Source organism: Neofelis nebulosa, chromosome 13, assembly GCF_028018385.1.
Source record: "Neofelis nebulosa isolate mNeoNeb1 chromosome 13, mNeoNeb1.pri, whole genome shotgun sequence".
NCBI classification, from domain to species: domain Eukaryota; kingdom Metazoa; phylum Chordata; class Mammalia; order Carnivora; family Felidae; genus Neofelis; species Neofelis nebulosa.
The window spans coordinates 49,952,028-49,976,177 of record NC_080794.1 but is presented as its reverse complement, the minus strand read 5'-3'; the positions used below and the strand labels follow the sequence as shown (position 1 = coordinate 49,976,177).

General features: G+C 51.4%; 1 long non-coding RNA gene across 1 annotated transcript; it reads right to left on the bottom strand.

Annotated features, from left to right (window-relative positions):
• Positions 1-1,459: 1,459 nt before the first annotated feature.
• Positions 1,460-24,133, bottom strand: LOC131492962 (uncharacterized). Its single transcript, XR_009252369.1, has 2 exons — positions 16,782-24,133; positions 1,460-1,669 (listed from the first exon to the last, which is right to left on the bottom strand). It is a non-coding gene; the product is annotated as an uncharacterized LOC131492962 (long non-coding RNA).
• Positions 24,134-24,150: the final 17 nt, after the last annotated feature.

The following is a 24,150-nucleotide window of genomic DNA, read 5'->3' as shown; positions in this document are numbered from 1 at the left end:
GGCACACAATAAATGTTTGCTGAATGAGTAGTTCACAAATAGGTCAATTGATTATTTTATGAATAAATGTTTTGGAAATAGAAGCTGTCATCAGCTTCCTCATGTTCTACTTTTTTATTTATTTCTTTTAGTGTTTATTTATTTTTGAGAGAGAGAGACAGATCAAGAGCAGAGGAGGGGCAGGGAGAGGGGGAGACACAGAATCCAAAGCAGGCTCCAGGCTCTGACCTGTCAGCACAGAGCCCGACGCGGGGCTTGAACTCACGAACAGGGAAATCATGACCTGAGCCGAAGTCGGACACTTAACCGACTGAGGCACCCAGGCGCCCTGTCACATGGAAATTCAAATGCAGGGACTTTACTGATAAGTGACAGGTAAAGTGGACATTCCGAGGCCGGTGGTCACTATAATCATGGCTCCTCTGTGGAGCTGAGTTGCCGGATTCTTGGCAAAGCTGGCTCTGGAGTGTAAGAGCCTAGGGGCTGCCCTGGACAGAGCCAGGCTCCCACGGGCCAGCCCTGTGGACCCCAGTGCCTTTACACCTCATGCTTTGCCTGCTTGCTCTGTGCCTTTGGACCTGTGCCCAGTGCCCCAGGCTTCCTTCCCTGTCCCGCCCCACCCAACGCAAAGCCTCTTGTTTTTGAATTAGGCCCCACACGTTCTACTTTTAAACGACCTGCCCTTTAGTGTATCTGGTATATGGTCTTGCCTCTGCCTGATTCAGACTTTCGCTCACAGCTGTGGGAGGGGATGGGGGTGTTGAGTTCTACTTGGCCCAGCCCATCCAGACTGAAGACCTCCACGTCTGTATAGCTGTATTTGTCCATTATTCCAGTGCTTTATTTCTTTTCCCCTGGTTTTATTAAAATAATGGAAAACTCTGGGGGCACCTGGGTGGCTCAGTTGGTTGAGTATCCGACTCTTGATTTCGGCTCAGGTCATAATCCAAGGGTCATGGGATCGAGCCTCATGTCAACATGGAGCCTGCTTAGGATTCTCTCTCTCTCTCTCTCTCTCTCTCTCTCTCTCTCTGCCTTTCTCTCTCAAATAAAAAGATTTTAATAAAATATTAAAAATAAATAAATAATAAAATAAAATAGTGGAAAACTCTAAATTAAAGTGCTCAGGACTCAGGAAGGATGCATTCAACTGAGATGAGAGTATAGGTCTTCAGGCATGCCAGAGCAGAAGTCCACAGGCCACACATGAAGGAAAAGAGTAAAATTAAACTGTACGTATGAAATGCTAGCAATGCAGCCGGGAGTCCTGTATCCAGATGTGGAGGAAGAAGCAGGGACTGTACCATCGTTCATCTCTTCCTTACCTCCCTGAAAGGGTCCCCCTCCCCCCCACACACATCGGTCTGTTCTAGGCCTCCACGCATTCCACTCCCTGCCCACTCCATGTTTGAAGATTGTTCATGCCTAGGGAACACATTACATATGGCTGGCTGTGCAGTACTGTATACATTCTTCACTTACTCGGTAAACTGTTTGTTTCTGAGGAGCAAAGGTCATTGGCAGCCCAACCTCTGTCTGGACAAGCAGAAGGGCAGAGGCCAGAAGAGCCCAGGAAAACAGCCGTAGTGCGGAGTCCTGGTTCTGCCCCCAGGAGTTCGGGGATCTCGGGTGATATGTTCCAATTCTCCAAACCTAGGGTTTTTCCAGCCTACAAAATGATTACACAAATAACATCCTCTGTGGCTATTATAGGGATTAGATGAGATAACAAATGTGAAGCACTTTGGAACCCATAAAGTGTTGTATCAGTATTAGTTGATCCTGTTGCTATTAGGGCTATCCTTCTATTAATAAATCATTGCCAATAACATATTTATGGAGAATGAGCTTGCACCTCCATTGGGCCAGCCGTTCTCCAGGTATGGAAGCCAGAAAGATCTCATGGGGAAGCTGATCCTCAAACATCCCTGGGCGCTGAACATGGTCTGAGCAGGCCTCTCCCAGAGGGCACACAGCTCTCTCACACTGCCCCCAGGCACGATGACCCCAAGAGCGGCCGTCAGAATCGGCAGCAGGCCTGGCCAACCCAACCAGAGAGGGTCATGAGCTTGTCCATGGCCATTTCCCAGACTCCACTCTAGTGATTCTCATGTCTTGTACCCTGGCCATGCACTAAGACATGCACACCAGTTTCTCCCAGCACCGACTTACTCACTGGTTATTATATTATTAATGGCCACATGTTTACTGAGCACCTTTTCGACACCATGCACCACACCACCTGAGTACCTGCTGCATGTAAAACCCAGACGGGCGCCTGGGTGGCTCAGTCGGTTGAGCGTCCGACTTCGGCTCAGGTCATGATCTCGTGGTTTGTGAGTTTGAGCCCTACATGGGGCTCTGTACTGACAGATGGGAGCTTGGGGCCTGCTTCGGATTCTGTGTCCTCCTCTCTCTCTCCCCCTCCCCCACTCAGCTGTTTCTCTCTCTCTCTCTCTCTCTCTCTCTCTCTCCCTCCCTCCCTCTCTCAAAAATAAATAAAACATTAACAACAAAAAGTAAAAATAAAATCCAGACAGACATGGAACCAGATCACCTCTTGAACAACCATGACCTATGCCCTGGCCTCTACAAATGAGGAGGTGACCTGAGGTTGGGAGGGTGGGGGGACTAACCTGGTCTTGGCGGGGTCTCTCTCTCAATTTCCTTATGTTTATCCTGTTCAGCATCCTGTGCATGCTTTTACTCTGAAGTCATGTCTTTCTTAAATTATAGAAGATTCTCAGTCATTCCCTCTTATACTCCTCTGTCACTTCTGCCCTACCTGCCTCTTAAATTCTTTCCCATCTTTTCACCTCCTTGTACCTGTGAGTGGTTTTCACTAATTCTATCTTTGATTCTTTCATCTATTGATTTGAATAGCATGGCTTTTATACCCAGATTTCTAAGCAGTTCTTTCCCAAAGCCAATCTGTTCTGGATTCATAGCTTTCTGGCTTCCTTTTATCAGTTCTTGTTATTTTTGTAAACACTCTTTCCTCTTTGAAGTTCTCAAAATGCTTTTTTTTCCCCATTTCCATTTCCCTGCAGTGAATTCATCTCCTCATTGTTGATTTTATTTCTCACTCTTCTTATGATTAGTTTTCCTGTGTGCTTTGGAATTTTAGTTGGCAATAGAAGTTCTGTTTTCTTTACTGTTCTCACTACATTCACCTCCCGTGCCCACACACATCTTCCCAGATCTTCTCATTGCTCCCATCTGGCCTTCCAGAGTACTCATCCCCAAACCAACTTTTGCAATGGCAAGTTAGAGCTTCCAAAATGCCAATATTGGAGGACAAGGCTGATCCAGTCATTGGCCCAGGGCCTGGCCCAAGAGCTGTCTTCCCAGCTCTTCTTCTGGACCACTTGCCCTCTTATGGTGGCAGGCTTTTCAAGCCCTAACCCCAAGTAGCAGTTCCAGTTTGTTCCAGACTCCCTGCACAGGTGGCTCTCAGTTCCTGACATCCCCACCACAAACAAGCTGCCTTTAGTTCCTGGTCCTGCCCATGTCAGAGCCCAGAGCCAGTAAATCCATGGTCTCACTGCTCATGCTGTGGAACCCCAGAGGACAGAAGCACTAACTGTCCAAGGGAGTCAAAAGGGGCAGAGGAGAGAAGACAGGTTAGTGTAAAGGTCCCTACTCTGAGCCATGACCAAAGCAGTTGTGACCTGTGGAATGGACCTATTAGAAGCCTATCAAGTGAAAAGACGTGAAAACCAGAAGCGCCTCTCCATCTTTGGATGGGGAAACAGCATGAGCTGTTTGACGCTCCAGAGTTGGAAGTGGGAGGGTTCATACAGGCTCCTTAGCCAGTCATCTGCCCTGAGGCAGGAAGACAAGAAAAAAACTACACTTTGTGAAAGCGCCAGAAACGGACTGGTGACACTATGAGGCCAAACCACAGAACTGCACCCAGGAGGCTGCCCTTCTGCTGACCTGAGACCTCCCATCATCACCTGCCACATCATCTTGGGCAGGTCCCTTGTCCCAAGTATGTCATGACATCTGGGCTAGGCACCCAGGTCATTAAAATCTTTAAATAACATGCATTGACCCGTTGACATTTGGATGAACACTTTTTCTGTAATACGTGTGGGCCATCCCCCATCTGGGACGGACCTGAAGGATACACAGGAGCTCTTTGGGTTTGGGATGGTGCATTTCAGGAAGACAGAACACCAGGACTTGGAGTACTGGACAAATGATGGGATCAGAGAGGAGCAGTGCGGGTAATGGGGCTGACACCAAAAAGGCAGACAAGATTCAGAATTCTAAGATTTATCCTGCATTGTTGAGAAGATTTGGAGCCTTTTTAGCAGAGAAGTAACCAGACAATATTTACATCTTAGAAATAAAACTGCAAGGTGCATGGGTGAGCTGTCAGAGGTGGGAGGTGAGAGGCAGGGCAGTTGCTACAGTCTAGATGAAAGTTGATGAGAACCCCCCATTCTGGGGAGTTGGGGAGAGAAGGAAGAAAAGGAGGGAAGGGGAAGGAGAAGTAGGAAGAAGAGGAGGAGGAAGAGAAGGGAGGAGAGGAGAGACTTAGTAGAAAGTGTCTGATCCTATACCAACCCAAGCAGGAGACATCGTGTCTGCTTTCCCTTCCTAACCACGCCCTATTTCTCCCCATCATCTGTCTCTTGGCTCCTAGCCCAGCCCTCATCAGGAAGTGGCCTGTCACATGCGTCCCCCCAGAATCTGGATCTGGGTCACAGAGTCAGGGCTGGAAGGGGTTGGCTTTCTTCCAGCCACTCCTTCTAGCATCTTCACCTGCTGACGAGACTGCTCATGAATGAGGCCATTCCCCACATTGCCTCCTGTAGTGCCTTGGTTCCGACCCAGGGCCCAGTTGGCCCATCTCCCTGCTGAGTCTGTGAGCTAAATTCCTTCCTAAATTCATCAACATTTCCATGGCTTGAACTCAAAGTGGTCTAACAGACCCCATCCTTTATGTATATTATCCCCCTTAACTGTCACATCTTCACAAAGGGGGAACTGAAGCTGGAGAGAGCAAGTCGCTTGCCCAAGGACACCGCTGTCAGAGGGATGTCTGGGATTGTGAATTGCTGCATTATTCCTCTCTCTTCCTGATGCAGATGCTGAGGACAGCAAGGCGGGGGTGGGGGGTGGGGGCTTCAAGTGGTGATGCGATACTCCTGCTGCAGCCTAAGGTCAGGTTCCCCTCCAGATCCTGATGTTGATTCAAAACCTAGGACAACTAGAGAGGCCCTGGTCAGCCTCCTCTCCATCACGCCCTTCCAGTCCTGTGCCCCTCCCCTCCCCCAGCCCAGCCAGCAGTCACTGAGACCACGTATCTCCATCCCTTGGCTTTGCTTGAGTCTCCTGTCTAGGCTGTCCTCCCCACGTATCTGCCTGGAGGACTCCTGAAGACACAACTTCTGTTTTCAGACTCCAGAGTGGGGAGGTAGATGCTACACATGTGGCCTCCATCTGAGTTGGGATCCTGGTTCAGCCTCCATCCAGGGAATGCGGTCATGGTCACGTGACTTCACCTCTCTGAACCTCAACTGTTTCATCTGTAAAAGGAGAACAGCAGAAGCTCTCCTAAGGTGGTTTTAAGCTGCTGCAAAGCGCTCTGTATTTGCTAAGAACTACTGGCATCTGCAAAGTCCTGAGTCAGGGTTAACAGCTTTGGTGAGCATTCATTGTTTGCGCACCCTCCCCCCATCCGCCTGTGCCTTCTTCGGAAATAGCAACCACGTTTGATTGACACTTGCGAGGCACACCCCAGATCTGCTCATTAAACAAATCAAGAAAGGCACGAATACATGATCAGAACTCTCTTTACCAAACACATCACCAATGGAAGCACTGACAGCTATGCCCTTGGGAAAACTGATAGCAATATGGTGAGTTTCATCAGGCATAGGAACAAGTAGGCGTTGCTTCCTTCTGTGCTTTGGTGGGTGAAGAAAAAACCAAGGCAGAGCAGGACAGTGAGGACCGTTCCAGTCCACAGCTCCCTGTCAGGAGCCCTTCCTTCTCTCCTGACTAGAACTTTGGGAGCGTGCACTCTGAGAAGGTTCCAGGCTTCTCCTCCTCCCCAGCTGCTCCAGAGTGACCAGGCTCTGGGCTGACCCTCCCCCAGCTCCCACCTGTGGAGTTGTAACTGGCTCCCAACCAAGGTTGACTCTGAGGCGGGAGCATTGCCCAGGCTGGACCCTGACAGTCTCTGCCCTTGACCAAACTCTAGTCAGTCTCCCCTAAGCCCTCAGGGCCTGGACCTTGGCATGTGTCCTTCCGGCCTGCATTGCCCAGTTTCAGCCAAGAGCCTTGCCAAGTCAGCTCAGTGAGAATTCCCAACCCTTGATATCTGATCACCCTCAATATCTGATCAAATTCTTGCTGCCCCATGTTGCTATCTGCTCACCCTGACCTGCCTTCAGCAGAATCCTGTCAGGTAGGTTTAGTGGAACCCCCACCCTCACCCCTAAGGCTTCCTCTCCATAACTTGCCATCCACTGACCCCCACCCTGCTCCTTGGCAGTAAATTCCACTTGTCCATGCTGTATTTGCAAGTGAGCTCACTTCTATTTACTAAGTTCTCTTATCCCCAATTGCAATAGTTCATGAACCAAATCTATCTTTTTAACTGCTGTCCAGCTCTGGTTTTCTCTAACAGCCCCCACAAGCCCTGCCCAGGAGGTCCTTCTGACAAAAGCACAACTCCCTCCTGGCGTGGGACACCCAGCTTATGGCCAGGGCAACTACGTTCCACTGAGGACCCAGGTGAAGGCAGCCCTACCCTGCGTACCAGGCACCTTGGTTCTTGCAGAAGGTGCTGGCCTCTCCATCAGGACAACTGAGCCGTGTTCCCTACTTATCCAGTCACAAGTGCCCAGAGCAACACCCTCTTAGTGGCCCGCCTCCCACTCTGGCCCCATCTCCCAGCATCCATCCCTCCCCCAGGTGCCCAACAGCCCACATGTGCCTCCTTTTCACCCACCAGCCCACACCAGCAACATGCTGCACCCTCACTGGCCCCCAAGACTTTGCATTTTCTAGGCTGTCACTCTGAAACTCTCCTCAGCCTGTCCCTTCAGTCTGGAAGCCTCCGTCTCCTCCTAAAAGCTCCCTTTCATCAGCAGGATCGGGACCTGCTTTCTATGGGTCACAGCCTCCCTGGCATTGTCAGAGCAGAGACACATTTCAGTGTTCGTCAGGTGAGACTTGTCACCTTGTCTTCCTCTCTGGAAGTCACCCATGGATTCAAACACCAGCAGCCTCACTTTACCCCTGAGTGCCACAACTGTAGCCAGAGCACCGTGGAAAAGCCATAAAATATGTTTACACAGAGATTCCCTCTCTGCAATCTCAATAATCCTGTACATTCCCAGCCGGTGGGAGGTTGCCACAGCCCGCAGGAGTCTGGACCTTCCTCTTAATCTTGGGGCTGTGACCATCACACCTGCTTCACCTAGGCATCCCACCTGAACAGGCCACCTGGATATCTCACCTAGACATCCCACCTGGGCTTGGCAGTCTTTTATGGAAAATGTTAGCCATTGCTGTCATTTGCAGGTGTCATTTGCATTGCATTGAAATGAGACCCCCTCTCATGCCTTCCATTTCTCTCTTCCCTCATCCAAATGATTAACCTCACAAACCAAGTGCCAGCAGGCCCAACCCCAAGCTGGCAAGGTGCCCCCTTCTGTGTCCTCCCAAACCCTGTTCACACCACATATATCACTCCTACGTGTGATCAGTCACGTGCACAGCTGCCCACAGCTGTGAGACCATGCCTGACTCACCCCCAATGTCTTCAGCACCATCCCACGGCCCAGCCACCAGAGGCACCGACAAACAGCTTTAAATAAGTAAAAGAATAACTTGAATGAACTTTTACGTAGTGCATCCATGCTCCCGGGCCTGACGACATAAAAACTCAGGACCTGTCCCTGTGGAAAAATATCCATCTCCAGAGCTGAAAGTTGTAGGAGTTTCCTGTTGCTGCTGTAATAAAACTGTCACAGACTTAATGGCTTAAAACAGCACAAGTCCATTATCTTACAGTTCTTGAGGTCAGAATCTAAGATGGGTCTGCAGGGCTGCACCTCCATGAGGGGCTTGGGGGCACCCCAAGTTTCCTTGCTTTTCTCGCATCCCCTGGCTCCTGGCCCCTGGACCCATCTTCAACCCAGCAACGCAGCATCTTCAAATTTCCATTTCTCCCCCCTCTGTTTCTATCCTGGCATCTCCTCGCTCTGACCCTGACTCTCCTGACTCCCTCTTACAAAGACCCTGGTGATCACATTGGACCCATCGGGATCATCCAGGATAATCTCCCCATTGTAAGATCTTCCACTGAACCACATCTGCAAAGTCCCTTTGCCAGGCATGGGAGGGGACCCTTCATGGAGTCTAGGGATTAGGAGATGAACACCTTCAGGGAACCATTACTCAGCCTACCAGAAGTTCTGAGTCAGGAAGCCCTAAAGATGGCAAAGGAAGGTTGGCATGCTATCTTCTTGTGCTAGGAATGTCTTTGCATGGGGTTCCCTGCACCAGACTCTCCCCTCTGCCCCTACTCACCCACACGCTCCTAGGAGGGAATGGGGGGGAAAGCCCCAAGGGACTTCTACTTGGCAGGTGTGTTCATACATGTTGCCCTCAAAACCACTGTCTGAAGAACCTGCCAGGAGCTCCCCTGACACCCCACCTGGCCCAACCTCAGCTGGCTTGCCTGAAACCAGCCCCCATGCACCCCAATAGGCCACCCATCAGCACCTGGCCTCCTCAGTGAACATCATACCCAAGAGTAGAAGAGGTACCAAAATGCCAAGCAAGCATGGGCGCCCTCATTAAGGACCTGCCCCACCCAACCCCACATAGGATGCCTGCCTCAACACCACAGTCCTAGGTTGTGCTTTCTAGCAGTCAGCATGGACCCCATTTTGCCCCCCCCAGACCCCATCTTCTGGGTGTTCTGGGCCTGAGAGCATCCATCATGGCCTGAAAGCCCCACCCGCAAGGGGTGTTCTGGCCTGAACTTGCTTTCCTGGCTTCTGGGAGCCCAAAACCAAGCCTGGCCACACCCTAGAAATAGCAGAGTCTGGAGCCCACAGAGACAGAACTTTGCTGAAGCCCGAGAACTTGGCTTTGAACCCAGCTCTAACTGGCATGTCACCTTGGGCAACTTGCTGAAGCTTTGAGAGGCTCAGTGTCCCTTTATCTAAAGTAGAAATAGTACGTGCTGCTGCTTTCTGGGCACTTATCATGTCTCAGGACAGCAGTCTCATTATTGCTAATCTGCCACTGCCTTCTTCTTGAGCTCGGGTCCTGGGTTTTGGAGGATCCCTGAGCACAGGGAGCCCAGCCATGTAGGAAGAGCTGAAGAGAGAGACGAGAAGGGGGAAGGAAAGGAGGGATGGGGGCCACTGGGGTCTCTGACACAGAAACTTGATGGAGATTGGAGAGAAAGGATTTCATGTGGGCGGCAGAAGAGGGAGAAGAAATGGGCGAGTGGCAGGTGATGAGGCAATTTCCATGGAGGGTACGGCATAACCCACTCGGGTCCCTACAGCATCTTCAGCGAAGCCAAGATTTCTCACCAGTGCTTTGGAGAGAGGAGCTCCTTCTGGAGACTGTGAGGAGAGGAAGAAGCTGATGCAGAGCCAGGCAGAAACTGCCCAGGGAGACATGGGGACCATGGCGCACTGGCTCCTTAATGTATCCTCAGCCCCTAGGAGGTACATGCATTTAGACCTATTTTACAGAATGGCAACTGAGGCTCACAGAGGCCCAGTGACTCATCCAGTTTTGCACAGCAGTTGCAGAAGTGGGGGAGGCAGGCAGGATCCAAGCCCAGGTCAATCGGGCTCCAAAGCCTATGTCCCCAGCCTTGCACGGTGCTGCCTGGCTGGACTGTTAGAAAAAATGTTTGTACAAACACATCTAGCAGGGCAGGTAAAAAGCTTGGGACCCAGGGATCCCTGCACCCAGCTCTGCCATTGCCTTGGGCCCCCACCTGCAGGTATAAGGTCCCACCAGAATATATCCAGCCCTCAGGAGGTACCTCGGAGCCCCCAGACCAGCAGACACAGGACACCGGGGCCAGGCTGGGGACAACGGATCCTACAGTAGCCAGGGGGCTGTTTTAGGGGGTTGCCACGCTACACCTGGACCACATCCCGGGCTAGACCCTGGGGATGGAAGTGAATGCTTTGTGGGGAGAGACAGTCAGAAAGCAGACAGTGACAAGAGGGCAAGAACCCGACTGAGCTACAGGAGGGTAGGAAGCCCTTCCACCCAAGGTCACAGAAGAAACTCCACGGCAGCCCCTCCACCATTCCCTGAGAGAGGCAGCGGGAGCCCCTCAGGCAACATACTGACACAGGGGTGCTTGAGCCCCCCATTCCCCCCAGCCTTTGGGGAACTGGGGACTGGCCTCAAGAAGCCTTCATGTCAGCGGTGAGACGACCCGTCCCGGAGAGGAAGTCAGAGGCGCCAGCAGACTGAGAGAGAACCCTGGACTACCCACCAGGGTTTACCGGTGCCAGGATCTCCAGGGAGATGGCTGAGCTCGACACGGCGTGGGCTCACAACCACTCGAATCACAGACCCCTGTGAACAGTCCCTGCCACCTCCATGTGCCAAGCATCAGGACCTACTCCTGCCCTCTGACCCCAGCACTCCCTCAGGCCTGGGCGTGGGACCCCAGATTTCAGCTGTGGGTGGGCTGGGCTCTTGCTGCCTGAGATCCCCCCTGGGCGGCCTCTTGGCTGCTGGCAGTAGTTCCACTGAAGCCCACAGGGGCCCCTTTATCATGCTGACAGAAACACTGCCCGCCAACCTCTATCTTACCAGCAGAATCCTCCCTACCCACAGTCAGCTCTAACTGGGCCCCAGGACTCCATCTGAGGCTGGAGTCACTGATCCACTTTCCTACCGAGACCCTAGCTCCCCCAGGGGCCAGCCCCTTCCTCGCTGGTACCTGCCACCCCCATACCAAGGGCTGATCTTCCTGGCGGCCTGGTGTGGGCCCTGGCACCTCCACCTCAGGCTTGCTCCTTCTCCACCCCACTGCCAGAATGATCCTCCAAAGCCCAAACCTGACTGAGGTCCTCCTTTTCTCCATAGTCTTCAGTGACTCCCCATGTCCATGGAATGAAGCCCGGCATTCAAGACACCCCTGATCTGGCCCCTATCTACCTCCAAAGCTTCAGCCTCCAGAGATTCCTTATTCCACCTCCCGCACCCTGGCCCCACTAGACATCTCCCCGCTCCCTGGAATCCCCTGCATCATCCGCACATTTGCACATGCAATTCCTCAGCCTGGAATGTGTATTCTCCCCTCCCGACACACACCCCAAATCACCACCCATTCATTTTCTCTATGATCAACTCCCATTTATCTTTCAATGTCCTAGTCAAATGTCACCTCCTCTGAAACTTTCCCCAATAGCCTTAGAAATTTAGTGATTTTTCCCTCGCTCTGGGTTCCCACAGTACCCTGCTGGATTTACTGCTGTTGCAGTGCTTTAGAGTACTGTTTCATTTTGTTTTCATTTCATCTCCTTCCTTACAAGACTTAAGACCTTCCCTGTCACATTACCAAAATATAGAGTATACTTGCTGAATGGATAAATGGAGAGCTGGGACAGATGGGAGAGGATGGATGGTGGGAGGTGGGTGGGTGGATGGGAGAACAGTCAATGATGGATGGTGGATGGAGATATAGATGAATGGATAGATGGATAATGGTAGTTAGATGGGGATGGGTTGTTAAGTGATGAAGGTGTATAAATAAATGAATATCTGGATTGTGGTGAATGATGAAAAATGGATAGGTAGGAAGATGTATAGATGAATGATTAATGGATGGATTGTGAATAAATTAACATGTGGAGAGATAATGGGTGGATGCATGGATGGATGGATGGATGGATTATTGATGGATGGGAAGGTGGTGAATGATGGGTAATGGATATGCAAGTGGATGGATGAGAATATCCATGGATAAACTGAGTGGTTGGGAGAGAAAACAGCAATAACAAAGAGGGAGGAGACAACAGAGAAACTTTTGCTTGAGCCAGAGAATCCATCTATCGTTGCCAAGATCCCCAGGCTAAACGGAATGAAACTCAGCACTAAGGCTTGGTGTTAGACCAAACCCCACCTCGCAGCCAATAGTTCAGAAACTGACTGTAAGCATGCTGAGTACTCCCCAACACCTGTGAACAAAGTCAGAGAAGCTGCGCAAGACCTGTAGGTTGGAATGGTTTGTTTGTTTTGTTTTGTTTTGTTTTGTTTTGTTTTGTTTGGGATTACAAATCAGCTGGTAAGTGAATCCCAGCAGACAAGATTACATTGCCCATAACCCGACTAGGTCTGAAAGTGGGAGGTAGGGTGGGGGTGGAAATGACAAAAATGTCGGACCACAAATGCCCTGAGAAGAATGAGGTTCCAAGTCCGGTGGTCAAGGGGGATAAATGGTCCCTGGCGGCACCCCGTGGGACGGGGAGTAGCAGGCCTTGCCCAGGAGCAGTTCTGCAGGCCAGAGATGGCCGTGTAGGATGGCATGCCATAGCCCATGGGCTCAGAGAAGCTGCAGAGGGACAGAGGTGGCACTGAGGCTCTGCGGGGGCCACTACTCCTTGCACTTGGAACTGGGGGTGGGACCATACCCCACGTGGAGTCTGCAGTGCGATGACACAAGGCTCCGGGGAGGGCCCTGGGCTGGGATGGAGAGTGGAGGCAGGACGTAACTGGGAGAGATATAGACTATGGACAGAAGCCAACTGTCAGGAGAAGAAACTGGTTGTGGTGGGTGGTCACTCCCGGTCCTCGGTCCCCTCACTGTCACCCACCACTCTCCTCCCTCTGTGCCCCCTGGCCTCTGGGTGTCTCTCTGACTTCCCATCAGGTACAAGCTGAACTGTGTCCCCCAAATTCATTTGCTGAAGTCCTAGCCCCCAGTACCTCAGAATGCATCCTTCTATGGAGACAGGATCTTTACAGAGAAAATCAGGTTAAAGTGAGGTCATTAGGGTGGCTTCTAATCCAATTTGACTGGTGTCCTTACAAACGGGAAATCTGGGCTCGGAGACAGACATTCTCAGAGGGAAGACGATGTGAGGACACAGGAAAAAGCCACCTATGAGCCAAGGAGAGAGGCCTGGAATAGATCCTTCCCTCCTGGTCCCCGGAACAAACCAGCCCAGCTGACACTTTGATCTTTAACCTCTCACTTCTAAAACTGAGACAGTTAGCGTCTGTTGTTTAAATCACTCAGTGTGTGGTGCTCAGTTACAGGAGCCCTAGCAGGGGGTACACCATCTCTCCGCGTCTGTCTCTTTGCTCTCTGTTCCTCGTTCTGTCTCTCCCTCATTGTCCTCCTTTAGGGTGGCTAACAATTTCAGGTTCCCAAGCCTATAGGGCTCTCCAGGCCATGGGTCTTGGAGGCGAAAACCAGGAAAACCAGGACAAATTAACCATCCTTTCTCCTCCTCACTGTCTCTGTTTCTCCCTCTTTTTCCCTTTCTCTCTCTTCCTTCTCTCCAGTTCTCTTTCTCTCCCTGTCTCTCTGTGAGATCTGCCTTGTTCTATTAATGCCTCTCATAAACATTTGTTCTACACACAGTATCCAGGCCTGTGTGTGGTGTCTGGGATTATCAGTCAGGTGGGTGCACCTGGAAGGCAGCAAGCTGGCCAGGGCAGACGTCTTTATGCCCCGGTGACCGTAGCGCTGCTCAAAGTGGGCAGGGCCCCCAGTATGCCTGGACAGCCAACCCAAATCCCTGCCCAGGACAGGCCTCCTTCACGCCGCAACTCTTAAAATGCTCTCCAATGCTGGTATTAGCAAACACTGTCCCCAGTTGAAGGTGACAAGATGTGCCTGGTATCTTAAGCTGCTGCCACTGTTTGCAAGGCATGAGCTCGACATACCAAAAAGTGTTTATTGAATGAATGGATGAATGGGTCCATTAGCTCACTGAATTAATTAAGAATATGGGAATCTGGGTACTTTTTTCTCAATTTAGCTGTGAACCTAAAATTGCTCTCAACAATAAAGTCAATTAGAAGGCAAACAAAAATACTTGTAATACACATAAAAGGAGCTTTTTGTTATTGATATACAAAGAGCTCTAATAAATCAGTGAGGAAAAAAGAATCCAGTGAAAATGGAAAACAGATATGAATAGGCAAATCATAAGCAGACCCAAATTGTCAGTAAATATATGACATAATAATAATAATAATAATACCAAACATTTACTTAGCCCTTGTTTTGAGCTAGGAACTCTGTTAGCAATTTATATGTATGACACCATTAAATCCTGAAAAACAACTAATAAGGCTAGTACCATTACTGTCCGCGTTTTACAGATGAGGAAACTGAGGTTCAGAGAAGTACAGCAATTTGCCCAACATCACACAGCTTGAGAACACCGGAGAGGAATTCTCACCGAAGCAGCCTGGCTAAACACAACCTTACTCACAGTAAAGGAAGTGCAAATCAAAATAACGATTAAGATATTAGTTTTCCATTTATCAAATTAGCCAAAATATTAAAGTGTGGTAACATTCAAATTTGGCACAGGTATGAGAAAATAAGGATTTCCATGTGTTATTTGTACAATATTTTTGGAGGACAGTTAGCCAATATCCATAGACATTTTGTATATACAATCTGATAAAAACTTCATCCAAAGATATTCTCACATATGGACACAAAACTATATATACAAGGAAATTTACTTTTCCATGGTTGTTATAAACACAAAAAATATGAGAAATGACATAAAGACCAGCAGAAGAGAACTGGAACAATATCAGTAATAATTCTTTCATTTTCTAAATGTCTTATTTATTTATTTTCAGAGAGAGACAGAGAGTGTGAACCAAGGAGGGACAGAGAGAGAAAGACACAGAATCCGAAGCAGGCTCCAGGCTCTGAGCCATCAGCACAGAGCCTGATCCAGGTCTCAAGCCCACGAACCGTGAGATCATGATCTGAGCCAAAGTTGGATGCTCAACTTACTGAGCCCAGGCACCTCGCAAGAGGCACTAATTTTTAAAATGAGTGCAGAATAGTATCAGAGTTGATCTCATTTGTATAAAATATTTAGAAGACTGAGCTTGTGACTACAGAGGAAATCTGGAAGATTCACTGAAATTACAGCGGGAACTACAAAGAGGGGCGAGAGGCAGATCTTCACTATGCCCTTTACACTATTTGAAATTCTTATCATGAACATATACTGTTTCAAAGCAAAAAGCCAAGGTCTGCATTGTTTGAAATTCTTATCATAAATATGTATTTCTTTCATTTTTAAAGAGTCAAATGAAAAGCCAGGCCTAGAGTCACACAGACTGGAGTTTGAATTCCAGCACTGTCAGTAGCTGGCATAAAACAGGGCAAGTTACTGGTCTTCTCCAAACCTCGGTTGTCATTGTGAAGTGAAGTAATCGTGAGCAGTGAAAAGATAATGTATGCAAAACATAGTCAGTGCTTCTGCCATTTGTTTAGTGTCAAACTGTGACAGACTTCACTCATCTGCGAGCTATGAAAAGCTGACATTTTCAATCAGTTGACTATGTGCACCAATAACCTTTTGTGGCAGATTTTTAGTTTCTTCCTTCCCATCATAATGCAATATCTGGAGGTGCAGCAACCATCTTGTGACCATGAGGACAGCCCTCATTAATACTGTAAAGATGACAGAGCAGAATTAAGAGAAGAACCTGAATCCTTGATGTCTCCATTGAGCCACAGAGACTACTCTAAAAGTGACTCAGTCAACTCTGAAACGAAGTTAAGAATTAAGTGGGAAATTGTGGCGCCTGCATGGGTCAGTCAGTTAAGCGTCCAATTCTTGATTTTGGCTCAGGTCATGATCTCATGTTTGTGGGTTCGAGCCCCAAATCAGGCTCTGTGCTGACAGTGTGGAGCCTGCTTGAGATTCTCTCTCTCTTTCTTTCTCTCTCTCTCTCTCTCTCTGCCCCTCCCCTCCCTCCAAATAAATAAATAAACTTAAAAAAATTAAGTGGGAAATTAAACATCCTAATTGTTCAGATACCTTTGGTTCATAATTCAGTTACTTGCAGCCAAAAATGTCCTAAGGGAGATATCACCTTGGAGAGGTTGTGTGGGCATGGAATGAGATAGGAACACCTGCCTGGCACAGCCACTTCCCTTCTCTCCCTCCCACCCTTGTGCCACCAAAGAAGAGAAGAACCCCCCCCCCCACCTCAACTCCCTCTTTTAGTCCCAGGCACACCTCTCAGCCACACTTCACATGTGAGGTTCTCTCTCCAACCTCTCTCTTGGCTCGCATGACCTCTAACATGTTCAGCTGGCCTTGGGGACCACAGGGAGTCAGTGAAGACAAGGAATAACAGGAATAAAGGCTCTCAGGACAGCCCCCACTGCAACAAACTTTAGACCCCAGTCCCTCTCTGACAGTCAACTCCAGCTCAGAACCCTCCTTCTCAGCCCGCTGCCCCCCATCCTCCCTCCACCAACAAAGTCAGTGACTCATGAGGGAAGACACAATCCTGGCTGTCTACACCTGCTCTCCCCAAGGCCCAGGAAGAGGACTCCCTTGGGGTGGGACCACCCCGCGTTTAAAGGCTCCAGGTAAATTTTAAGACAAAGGCAAGTCAAAGAAGGGTTATAAAAACACACCCAAGTTCAGGGTGGAATGACAAAGGGTCCCACATCCAGCCCCCTTGGGGAGTATAACTCACAATTGGAATATAAAGCTTTGTAAAATGAGGCTGCATTCCCCTCAGGGCTTCGGGTGCCTCCCCACCTCCGCCTGGACTCCCCTCCCTCCACCTTCTTCATCGCTATCCTCCCGTCGGAAATCTTCAGCCCCCGTCCTGGAGCATCTGGAGGAGGAGAAGAGCCGGGAGCGGAGCGCAGGCACGGGGTGAGATGGCTGGAGGTAGCTTGAGGCTGCTGGGGAGGGGACAAAGTCATTGTTTCCCAGCCTGCGCCCCCAGGTGTCTCTGAAGGAGCGGCTCTGAGGCCACTAGGGGGCGACCGAGCTCCTCCCGCGGCACCTCTGGCTTTCCTTCTCCGCACTAGAGTCCTGGGGGGGGGGGGGGGGGGGGTGCCCAGGGGACCTAAAGCTCTAGGAGAGGAGGGTGCCAGGCAGGGACAAGGCACAAAATGTAAGGGGATGGCAAAAGGCTCGGTAATCAAGATAAATAATGTTTTAGTGAATACTTTAAAATCAGAATAAATGCAAAAAAATAAATGACAAAATATCAAAAAGCCAAATAAAGGCAGGATCCCACTTTGCACCTTCAGCAAGACTCAGGCAATGTTCCTGGTGCCTCCAGTAGTGCCCAGTTGTGTGTCCAAGCTCTCCTGGGCCCAGAGCCCTGCTGGTTCCTGCCCACTCCCTCCCCAGCCCAGGGGTGTGACCTGGTGGGAGTCTGAACCACATCCTGAGTTGCACCAGGGCAGAAGGGAGTTTAGGGGTTGGAAACTTCTCAGGAAACCCCTTCCCCTCTCCCTGAACTGCCTCAACTCTGAAGGGAAAGAAAATCAGACCGCATAGTCTTCCTCAAGGGACACAGGCTGGGCTTACAAAAGCCACAAAGCCTGAATACAAAATGGCACCCTTGGCCAACACCTCCCCGGACCTTGACTGCTAACAATGAGAAGTGGACAGAGGGAGGGCAAAGCAGAAGGTTACAGGTAAGGGGCCAAGTGGACATGGGTGAGGAACTCCAGTCCTCCCCGGCAGGGCTCCAGCACCCCAAATTTAGTTCCATGATGAGTCACAGAAAATACCAGACCCAACAGAGGCTACCTACTTGGGCTTGCTCAGGCTTTCTCAGTGGGCATTTTCTCAGGTGCCTACTTGGTGTCAAAGACAGAAGTCAGAAGTCTCGTCCCCCTGTCCCCAGCCCTGGCTCCTAGACACAAACCAGTCCCACACAGGAGAGAGGCACAGAGATGGGACAGCACGGTGTGTCCCCAATGAGGCCCAGGACATGCCCCAATCTCCCAATCTAATTACAAGCCAAGCAAGAGGAGTCTGAAAGCACGAAAGAGGAGATGGCCTGCCTAAAACTAGCAGATGGAGACCACACATCCGGTATGCCCCTCAGGTGACCTAACCAGCCAGGCGCCAATAAGGGCCACCAAAACTGAAGATTGATGGGATACCAAAGTTCCTCCACTTACCCAGCAGGACAACTGATTTCCCTTTTGGAGGCAAAAAGGATGGAAACTTGACAATGTGATCCCAGGTTAGCCCAAGGAAGCCTCCTTCTCTAGGGAGATGCTCAGAAGCTCTTTGGCACGCTCAGATGTTTTGGTTTTTACCGAGACAGAGAACAGACAGGTGGATAGGAAGAGCCCAGACTTGTGAAAAGCAAGAATGCTGAAACCCAGACCCAGCCATGGCTGGGGGAGAAGTGGCCACGAGAAGAGCAAGCAGCTGCTTGCAGCAGGAGGATTAGGGCAAGGCAGACCCTTGGCAGCAGGGGGAAGGACTGCGGGACAGTGCAGAGACACAAGGCTTCTGGAGGGCACAGAGGACTAGATACTGAAGAGGAGAAGGGAAAGACTGAGATTAAAGAGAAACAGGGGTTGGGGAGAAAAACACCAAGAGCAGAGCCTTCCCACTGGGCCCTGTCTGGACATCTGGGGAGGCACTGCACTCCCATGACCACATTCTTGGGTGCCCGGTGTCTCTTCTCAGGAGTGTTTCAGAAATGGAAAGCTCCAGGCCAGGACAGATTGGGTGAAGCGTACATGGCTAAGAGCCACATACCTTAAAATGGGACACAGTCACCAGCCCTGAGCCCCTCAGATGTGGACTGCCATGTTCGCTCAATTCCCACATTCCGTCCTATAAAGTGGGGCCATAAAACATGAATTCTAGGACACCCATTTGGGAGCACATGTTTCAGGGTACAGATCTGCCTCCTTGCCGAGCTACCCCACGCTTGGAGGGGGAGAAATGACGAATGAGTCATGGAGGGTCACCACAGAAGGGAGCAAAGGCAATGTTTACCCAACTCTTGGAGTAAGAGAGTCAGACCCTACCTGTCCACCTCCAGTCCTAAAGGCCAATGCAACTCTGATTTGGTTTGGTTTTCTTTAACCAACATCGACTTTCCTGAGATATTTTTCATGGCTTATTATCTTTACGTAACCACAGCAACAGAACTAGCTCCATGTCTATCCATTAGAGAGATCTCCACCCAGCTTCAGAAAGACTCTTATCAAAAAAGGGTGAGCAGCCCCACAGAAAGGCCCATTGAAAAAGGTGCTAGATAGAGGCCAGCTGTGATGAGTGTCATGCTCCTCACAGCCACCCCCCAGGAACCTCGAGGTGAGCCCTGATGTGCCCGGGGCGGGGTGGGGGTGGGGGTATGAAAACGAGGTGTGCCAGCACACAGTGGGGTGGCTTCCAATCTCCAAAAAGGTTACAAGGGAGAGTCTGTGACTCTTAGCTTGCTGCAGATCTCAAACTTCTAGAACAGCTTGTTAAACAGAAGTAAGATGTTAGAAAGGGAAGCAGCGATCACCAGAACCAGAACCGGCTATGTGGACAGCGAGGCCTCCAGTCAAGCCCCTACCCCCCTTCCTTGTTTGGATGGGAGGGTCCCTGGGCCGGGACTTGGGTCAGAAGAGTGCTACTGATGTTGAAGACCCAGATTTGCACAAATTCACCTTAAACGGACTTGCCTATGATGACTGTTGATTCACAGGGACCTGGGGACCAGTGCTGACCTATAAGATGACTCAGTGACAGGCCGTGGGCTCTGTGTGGCCCTGCTCTGCCTGACAAGTTGGTTGGAAACTGATAAAGGACTAGTCATAGCTTCAGATGACCAAACTAGGCCAGGCCAGAACGACAACCAAGAAGGAATTTAGCATCGGCAAACGCAAAGCTCTGCAGTTGAGTGACCAAGGTCACTCAGCATGGACACACAGGAGACAACTGTTTACGAGCTGCTCACGGAGAGAAGTTCTGGGCACCCTGCAGGCTGTGGACTCCATACACGTCTACTGGGTGAGAGGACTGCTCAGGGCACAAGTGCAACCATTGATGAGTGTGCCCCCCAGACCCCACAGATGCCCTTGGTTTCTGTGCACACCTCCCCTGGGATAAGGGGCCTACAACGCCATGCAGAGACCTTCCCCAGGGCTCCTGGAGCCTCATGGCCTGCCTGCCACAGCCAGTATGCCTGGAACTACCCACACACATGCACAGACCCCTGGCCCCCATGGCAGGCATGCCCCAGGTCTCCCCTACAGGACCTGGCCAAGGCCAGGACTCTACCTGAAATCACACCCTTGTTGACTTGCACTCCCCACTCCCTTTTCCTTAGTCAATCCAGAATCCTCATCCTAGCATGAGCTTCTGGGAGCCCAGCCCGACTAGCCTCCTCAGCATGGCTCCAGGAACCACAATTTCAGAAAGCCAAGGCCAGAGTACATGTGACCTAAGCAAGGTATGAAGCACAGGGTAAAGGACCTTGAAGGAGGCTCTAAATGAGGAATGGCCAAGATGGGATGTGGACCTTGATCAGAGCCAAGTTGGCCAGGCAAGAGCTAGCCCCTGCCTGTGGCCATGGAGGTAGGCCAAAGGAACACTGGCACACGTGGTGAATGCCAGCTTGGTGCCAAGCGCTTTACGTGGGTTATTCCATGTAATCCTCAGAGCAAGCCAAAGAAGGAGGCACAATTATCATATCATCGTGAGGAAGTCGAGGATCAGTGAGGTCAGCAACTTGCCAAACATGGCTACAGGTGAGATCCGGGATTCAAACCCAAATTTTAGACCACTAGTGCCCACCCTCCCCACAATGCCCAAAGTGCCAGGATCTGCACTGGGAAGGCCCCGTGCACCTGTCAAATAAGAATCCAGCACTTCTGGGGACAGAGACCCAATCCAGCTGACACAGGAGGTGATGTCACAGTGGGACAGGCCCATTCTCTGCTTTTCCAGCCCCACCCCGTACACACATCGTGACCTCAGGCGGGTAGTAGCCTATACTCTGGGAGCAACGCCTTCTCCCTTAGGGTGGACTAGTGATTCCCTGTGAAGGTATCAGCAGGGATACCTTGGGGCTTGACAAAAAATGCCTGCTCTGTGACCTGGCCACGCCCAGAGGTGATAAGCTCCCAGAAGCCGGGCTTCAGCTGTTGGGGGCCCGGAAGGCTGCCAGAAAGGAAAGAACAGTGGACAGAAGGGAGGAGTCCCTGGAGAAGAAAGAGGGGGGCTGCTGCCTGGACACGGAAGCTCAGAATCTAGGGCGGATGTTCTGAAGGACAAAATCTGTCAGAAAAAAACAAGACCAGCCAGGACCATGGACCCTTCCCTAGCAAAGCTCTGACCTCCAATACTTTATTCCAAATTCAAAACAAAACAAATGTACAAATAATGAAATCCATCACCTGCCAGAGCAGGGCCTGAAGGGGACCCAGAAAGTCTGGTCAGAAATCTGGAATCTGAAGGGAGATCTGTAAACTAAGCTGGTGGCCATGTCTTGAGACCCTAAACCACTGCTGGTCAGGCCCAGCCAGGGAGGGGCCACAGCAAGGGGATGGGGCCGGGGTTCGTTCTCCAGGTCAAACTCAGATTTAAGCTGCAGCCAGTCCAGGTGAACCCACTGGCCGAGGCTGTGCAGTCTGGTATCGGGGCCACGGCCAGGGCAGCAAGCTTAACCAGGAAGTTACGATGGGGCCCCCAGCCATGCACAGCCCCAAGGCTGGACACAGGCCAGACTGGATTCCAGCACCACCTTGCAAACATTTATCTTGGTCACGATGAGTTGGGTGGAAGGACTGGCTAGGCCTTCCCACTTGGGGCCCAGCCCAGCCTGCCATCCTGGCACACCAGGTACAGCCAGGAAGGGGTACTGATTGGCACACAGCAGCCAAACAGAGAATGAACTCAAGGGAATTTGCATGTGACAGAGAAAGTCTCTAAGGGTTTCAGCCAAATATCCTGGCATGTGGCCCTTCACCTGCCTCTCCTTGTCCCAGGTAGTGGCCTCACCTCCTTTTGCTCAAACTGGAAACCTCAGCCTCCTAAAACTCTTCCTCCTTCCTGAAGCCACTGCAGGCCCTGTGTGCACCCGTGCGTGCATGTGTGTGTGCATGTATGTGCATGAATGCCCAACCCCCAGCTCCCTTTCCATCTCCCCGACAGGCCCCTCCTTGGCTCGCACACCCATATCCCCCTGGGCCCCAGCCTCCCACCTCTCCCACACTGATCTCTCCAATGGCAACCAAAGGGATGTTTCCAAAATGAAATCTGGCCCCGTCACCCTTTCCGCAGCTCCCCGAAGTCCGCTTCCTTAGTCACACAGGGATCCTCACTACGGGGACCCCTTGCCAGCCTCCCAACCCAACAAACATCCAGCCCAACGTGCATTGCGGTGACTCACCACGGCGCGGGCAGGACAGGGGCCTTCATGCGTCTGACCAGGCTGTCCTTTCTGCCTGGTATGCCCCTCCCCACTGCCACCTGTCTAGCCTGTGTCAAGACCCCGCTCAGTTGAGGCCTTGTGTGCTGGTGCCCTCCCCACTCCGTTTCATCACCTGTCACCTCATGGCCCCACAGCTGGGGCTCCCAGAGCCCTGGTGCAGCGCCAGGCACGTGGGCAGCCTGGTACGCACGTGTCATCGCCCAGAGTGTGATGGGCCTGCCTCGCAGAACACCCAGAGGCACAGACGCGCTGCGCAGTAGCCAGAACCTACGCGTGCATGAAAACCTGCTTGTGCACATTTTCACCACTCACCACGCCAAACCCCTCTGCCCCAGCCCCACCCTCAGAAGCAGTTCTGATGTGCTGTCATTTTTTTTTAAGCAGAGCGGGAAGGGTGCGTTTGGGGGTAAGAAAGCCCCACCTCAGGGCCATGGGAGGCATTCAGACCTCATGCATGCCTTCCTCACCTTGTTCCTTTGGCCCGTTAGAATGCCAGCCCTGCTTTCCAACTCAACCTGCTTTTGGAGGAGTCCTTTCCGCCACAGTGAGTACAGGGTCCTTGAGGTGGGGAAAGCTAAGCCAGCTGCCAGGTCCCGGGTTCCTAAGTGCAGGAGGCCCAGGAACAGGGTCAGGTCACGGGCAGGGCTGCACATGGGCCCTTACTCCACCCTCCCAAGCCAGGGGACCCTGAGCAGCACACTAACCTGGCTCCCTCTTCAGGGCAGGCTGGCGGATTGTCCCAGGAGCTTAGGATCTTCAGCACTAAGCCCCAGGATGAGAACACAGGCCCACTCCCAAACTCCACAGGTCTTGGGAGGTCCTTGGGCAATGAAGCCAGGCTGTGCCAAGCCTGTGCCCTGGGTTCCTCACCGCATGACCCCAGCCCCCTGTTCCTGTCCCACGTCAGCTCACATGGGCAGGGCTGGGAGGACAGGCTCACAGGCCTCCCACCTCCCCACGGCCTCACAGCTCTGGCCATTTCCCACCAGGTGAAAAACCCCACCCCAGGCTCCTTCCCTCCTCCTATCCATTTCTGCCTTCTCTCCTTCCAAGAACCACACTGGCCGGGAATAAGTCCTTAAGCCAAAGGAATGAGGTGATAATGGTGTCGTTTCAGGCACTGCAACGTATTTGGGGACAAGTGGCCACCTTTTCTCCCCTTCCTGAGGCCAGCCCCTGACCCAATGACCAACAAGGAGGGCTGGCTCTTAGCAGCAGCCCCGGGGCCTTCTGGGATGCCCAGTGCCCTGGTACGGATGTAGACCCCGCCTCCCCAACCCTGTCAGCTCAGTGAGGGTGCAGACAGCCCATCTCATTCCCCAAGGATTCCACAGAACTTAGCACAGGATACAGACTCAATAAATCCTTCTGGTTCATGACTACACTGCACTGACCACCAATGTGCTGCGGGAAAGCAGCCCAGGCTTCAGCCAGCCCTGGCTCTGAATCTCGGCCCACCACCTCCAGCAGTCCAACGGGCATGTCAGCCACGGCCTTGCCAAATGCCTGTGGTTTCACCCATAAATTGGGCAAAGAGGCAAAGACTCAACAAGGGAAGGTGACAAGCACAGTGTGCAGCACATAGGAGGTCTTAAACAGTGTCGGTGGCCATCCCCAAAGACCCAGCCAGTCCCTGTGTCACGTGGGGCCCCAGCTTTCATGTCAGGAATTGGTTGTATCTGAGCCCTGCTTTAAAATACAGCCAGGGGCGCCTGG